Source organism: Gossypium hirsutum, chromosome A06 (assembly GCF_007990345.1).
Source record: "Gossypium hirsutum isolate 1008001.06 chromosome A06, Gossypium_hirsutum_v2.1, whole genome shotgun sequence".
Taxonomy (NCBI): Eukaryota; Viridiplantae; Streptophyta; class Magnoliopsida; order Malvales; family Malvaceae; genus Gossypium; species Gossypium hirsutum.
In genome coordinates, this window is record NC_053429.1 from 35,494,593 (window position 1) to 35,500,659 (window position 6,067).

At 33.3% G+C, this 6,067-nt stretch overlaps 1 long non-coding RNA gene across 1 annotated transcript; it reads right to left on the reverse strand.

Annotated features, from left to right (window-relative positions):
- Positions 1–4,742: 4,742 nt before the first annotated feature.
- Positions 4,743–5,164, reverse strand: LOC121230620 (uncharacterized). The gene is made up of 3 exons (XR_005928617.1): positions 5,100–5,164; positions 4,862–4,985; positions 4,743–4,786 (listed from the first exon to the last, which is right to left on the reverse strand). It is a non-coding gene; the product is annotated as an uncharacterized lncRNA (long non-coding RNA).
- Positions 5,165–6,067: the final 903 nt, after the last annotated feature.

The following is a 6,067-nucleotide window of genomic DNA, read 5'->3' on the forward strand; positions in this document are numbered from 1 at the left end:
TAAATGTAAATTTAAATTTATGAAATTTTTATTTTACACTTTTATCCTTAGTTTTAAATCGTGCACGTTATTTTAAACAAAGTCTAATTTTAAATATCTTTACTATAAATATAAATTATTTTTAATAAATTATACTATTAAATATAAAATATTAAAAACACTATGAAAATGAAATATTTTATTAAGAAAATTGAAGGTTCATGTTTTATAGAAAATTTTGTTAAATAAAAGAATAAATTGAATGAAAAAATTGAGAGTAAATGTAAAGTGTTTAAAAAGATAATATAGTCTAAAAAGAAATAAATAAAAATAAAAAATAATTAAATATATTCCCTATTAAGTAATAAGTAAATTTTTTTTACTTATTATTATTTTTTTGGAAAAAATTGTATAAAGTAGTTTTCATTAAAGATTATCAAACGCATGTAAAAAAAAACTATTGAAAGTATTAATTTTTCAGTCGATTATTTTTTAAAAAATTTTATCAAACCTAATTTTATTTTTTATTTGAATATGTATATCTCTTAAACTTTTTATGATAATTAAAAAAAATTTGTGAACTTAACCTAGACTAGTTGCTTGGGTAAAGAATTTTAAATTTGTGAACTTAACCTAGACTAGTTGCTTGGGTAAAGAATTTTTTTACCTTAGGTCGGTATAGTTAAACTTGAATTTAAATTATATAATTTTAAAAAATAATTAAATTTAGTAATAAATTTATATAAAATGGTAATATTAATTTTTTTTTTAAAATGAAATGGATTATTTGGGTGGATCGAATTAGGCTCGAGCATGACATTGCAAATTTTTTTTAAACAGTAACTTGGCCTGACTTATGAACATATTTAACTTAAAATATGACATGCTAATAACATATTAAGTAGAAAAATATAATAAAAATATTAATAACAATTAAGATTTTTGTATGTCAATTTAAAATTAGAATTATGGGTCTTACCTCTAGTTTTCTTTGAGATTTTTCTGAGTGCAAGTTCTTTCATCTTGCATTTTGTAATTGTGCATGGTTTTGTATTGCTTAGTTAGTTGATATTATTATTGCAACACCCTTAACTTAGTTGATATTATTATTGTAACACCCTTAACCCGTCTCCATCTCTGAATTAGGGTTACGGAGTATTACAACACATATCAAAACAAATGATAACATAAAATCATTCATCTATTAATTTAAATAACAAATATTCAAAACCCATCATCATTCATAGCATATATACAATTATGGGCCTTATATCGAGCTTATGGAACTTAAAAATTAAATTGGAAACAATTAGGGGCTAATTTGAAATAAAACAGAAAAATGTAGAAATCAGAGGTCACAAGGTCGTGTGGCCAAGCCGTGTGGCTCAGGAACATAACCATGTGGCCAAACCGTGTACAGATCGAAAATAGGGTCACATGGTCGTGTCGCTAGACCATGTGCAATTCAAAATAGGGTCACATAGCCATGTCTCCAAGTAGTGTAACAACCTGAGACTGTGTGGGAAAAACCTGCTCCAAAATTGAATAGGCCACATAGCCGTGTGGAGTGGCCGTGTGTGACACATGGCCGTGTGATAGTGTCCTAGGTCGTGTGCACCTAAAATCACTTCTAAAACAAGCCAAAACATTTCTCATTCCTTAGGTGTCAAGCCAAACCAAAATCAACCAATCTCATACCTTCAAAACACATTCAAGCAAGCTTAAAACATACCAAAACATTCAATCTAAGTGTCTAACCAATATGCCCTCATTGGCACCACATTTCATGCACCAAACTAAACACACATTCAATCATCTTAAGGTACTACCTTAAATATATACCAACATACCAATTCATTCATTTCAACATATCCATTTTACCATATCATCAACACTTTCATAAGGCATGAACCAAACAATCAAAGTACTCATATGAACATACATGAACCAAAATACCAAATATATACATATTATCAAACCTTACTTAACAAAATCTTAAAACAACATCATTATAAACCATTAAATTTGAAACTCCTAGTAAATACCATTTATAACCCAACTTCAAAATGATAAAAACTTCTACCAGTTTGGGAATGGATAGTGTGTATGCTCCAATTTGAACTTCCAGCCGATCAAGATTTCTGATGATCTACAAAAAAAGAAACAACTGATGTAAGCAAATCAATGTTTAGTAAGCTCGTATATAATGGAAACTTAAACTTACCAAATTTGAATCATTTTGTACATTTCATGCATAATTTCATTAACAAGCTTATGAATTCATTTATTTCCTATACATACAACAAATCTCACAAGTTATTGAGTTCACATATATACATGAAACTTGAGCATACTATAGCAAAAACATTCAAATAGCATATTTACCAATCAATTCATCCAACTCGTATTCAAATGGTAAATCGCATCCCATTTTATTATACCATATTCAATTTCTCCTTTCAATGATTGATTATATGTAGCTAATGCATATATTCTTTTCATTTTACATATATAAAAACTTAAAACATATCATATCATATAATGTTCATAAATAACAATTGCAATTCAATCACCCTTCTCAATTTGTAATATGTGATACATTCTATTCAAAGCTTGATACCATATATCCATTTCATAAATGTTCCTTACATAAATCAATTTACATATAGCCATTTCAAGTGTCAACCTTATCACAACATGATTTAACAAATCCAAGTTAGTAAACAACAATTGTTCGGATATTCAGAATTCATAATTTTGTTCACTTTAATGAAACAATTTAGCACTATACATCCTTTATTTTTTAGATGGAACTTTGTAAAAGAACTCAATACACAAGTCCGGGAAATAAATGATGCTCGTATGAGCTAATCATATACAGAAATATACGTGTCAGGTTATGTAACACCCCAAACCCAGCCCAGACGTTATGGCCGAATCTGACGTGACACATTGGAGTTGAAAACCCACGTTCCGTTTTAGTGTTTTAAAAACCATATATTTTGTTGAGTTAACAAAGTGTATGGAAGCTGGGCACCAGGTAGGTATCCGAGACAGAGGAGGTGAGCCATGAAGGCTGCTTAAGTACCAAGCTCTTTGATTGGATCCAATCCTAGACATGCCCACAACCATAGCCACACTTTGTTATATCGAGTTTAAATTTGTTTAAGTGGACGTCTTTGATAAATCGATTAATCATGGTGTTGAGATATTTTGAAAACAAGTATCGCTTTGGAAACACGTCCTAAGTCTAGCCCATTTGAACAATTATCAACCAGGTTTGAAGTTATTAAAAATAAAATAATCCCGAGAAGAAATAAAAGAAAGTTAAAAATGGCCTTATTACAACCCAAAAATAAATAATAATTAAAGAGAATTAAATGAAAACCAACGCTTATTTAAAGGTCCAAAAGCGATCACCGTGGCCACTCTGAATCCCCTCCGGCCCAAGTCCCCACATCAAGGCTCACCTGCAAGGTTAAGGAAAGGGGGTGAGTTTGGAAACTCAGTGTGCAACAAGCCCCCTTTCAGAGCCCAAAACAATAACAGCCTGTTGGGCCTAAGCCCAAATCCAATCTCAAACATGTACTAGGCCATAGCCCTTTTCATATTTCATATTTCATAACACTGGGCCAAAGCCTTTTCATATTTCATATTACTAGGCCGAAGCCTTTACTGTAAACGGTATGGCCCATAGGCCCATTTCAATATCACATATAATGTCAATGAAAGAATGCAAGCCCAATTGGGGAGACTACTCAACCCACCATTCGCTACTCTCCACCCGTACCAACCAGCACACCATGTGGGGATTAACTCGACCCACCCCGCCATAACTCTCCACTGGCAGCATAGCTGCTTTATCATATAACTGGAGGCCTAGCCTCTTTTAGTAACTGGGGCAAAAGCCCTTTTTATAACTGGGGCATAAGCCCTTTATCGTAACTGGGGCATAAGCCCTTCATCATAACTGGGGCATAAGCCCTTTATCATAACTGGGCATAAGCCCTTTAATAACTGGGGCATAAGCCCTTCAATAACTGGGGCATAAGCCCTTTAATAACTGGGGCATAAGCCCTTTTGCACTTCCTCCATCCATATAAAAACCCAACCCAATGCATTTATGAACATCTCATGTGCATATCATACATATCATGTGCATATCATACATGTCATGTGCATATCATACATATCATGTTTATCAAAATCCCATGCATTAAGTTCATATATAAACCCCAAGGGTATAATGGTCATTTTTACCTAGGGGCAAAACGGTCATTTTCATGTTATAAGGGTAATCTTGTAATTTACCAAAAATTAGGGTTTCCATGTTCATTAACGATTACTAACAATTCATGGGTGCAAACAGTGATTCTGGCCCATTTTTAGCGAAATCGAGTTATTGGGCCTAAAACCCCTAATGGGCCCTACTTAGCCGATTTTGTCATCTAGGCCCATTTAGCCTAATCCATAATAGTATTAATAGTCTTAACAGGCAATTTAATAGATTTCTGTTTTCTACCAATTTTACCCAAATGGGCTCGAAAGCCTATTGGGCCCTATTTCAGCCTCTCGAGGCCCAACTTACCGTGAACGCCAAAAACACGTCCTTATCGTTTCCATTGTTCTCGATCATCATCTCATCGATTCTAACTAACTAGTGAGCGTTTGCTTGCTCACAAGTCCTCGAAATGCCAGAATTTCGGCATTTCGGCTTTTCGGCATTTATCGCTTTAAGCTATGAAAAAGGGTTCGTTACACACCTAATTTGCGATATTCCTTGATGAGATCTCCTATGCGATTTCTCCTATAATCAACCACTTATAGATTAGACCATGTTAATATTAAACCAAATTGAAAACTACCTATTATCATCACTTACACATTCGGCCACCATCCACAATGGCCCTTGGGTTCACACCTTTGCCGAAGTTGATGACTAGATTTAGTCACTCCGATGATCCAAGCTTTTCACACACTCCTCGATCGGTAGCCTTTAATCTTCACTAGCACCAACAAATCAAATAACACCAAAAACCCTTTTAGCCTTAGTCGACAGAGGGGTTTTCAGCTTTTCTTAAACCACAAGATACAAATGGAAAGAAGGTTCGAATACTTACCCAGAGATCTACTCGTTGAAGAACGTTCCAAATACCTTCCTACCCCATATCCGTTGTGAATCCAACTTAAACGTGCGTAGAAAATAGATCTAAATATTAATTCCTGAATCACTAAAATATGAAGCTTTCGGCTTTTCAGCAAATATTAATCTAAGCTATTACGAGGGTTAGTACACACCTGTTACGGGTTGAAGTTGAAACGTTTCCAAAATCAATCGCCTACGATAACCACCACCTGTCACCCAAACTTAACTAATCCAATATCAATATATGTAAATCCTAAGCACATCAGTCATACGGAACATAAGGGCATATTCGTCATTTTACCATACAGGGGCATTACGGTCACTTTACCCTACAAGGGCTTTACGGTCACTTTACCCTACAGGGGCTTTACGGTCTTTTTACCTAATAGGGGTATTTTAGTCATTTCATCCTACAAGGGTGTTTTGGTAAATCTACAAACCAAAGGTATTTCAGTAATTTTGTAAACCAATGGTATTTCCATAATTTTTAGAAAGTCAAGGGTATTTCTGTAACTTTGTAAATTAGGGGTATTTTGGTAATTTTACAAATTAAGGGTATTTCGGTAATTTCACAAACCAAGGGTATTTTGGTAATTTTACAAACTAGAGGTATTTTGGTAATTTTACAAACCAAGGGTATTTTAGTAATTTTGTAAATCGAGGGTAAAACAGTAATTCTGTAAATCAAGGGTAAAACAGTAATTCTATAAATCGAGGGTAAAATGGTAATTCTATAAGTCGAGGGTAAAACGGTAATTCTGTAAATCAAGGGTAAAACGGTAATTATATAAATCGGGGTTAAAATGGTAATTCTGTAAATTGGGGGTAAAATGGGAATTCTATAAATCGGGGGTACTTTGGTAATTTTACAAGTCAAAGGTATTTCAATAATTTTACAAATCGAGGGTATTTCAGTATTTTTACAAACTAAGCGTATTTCGG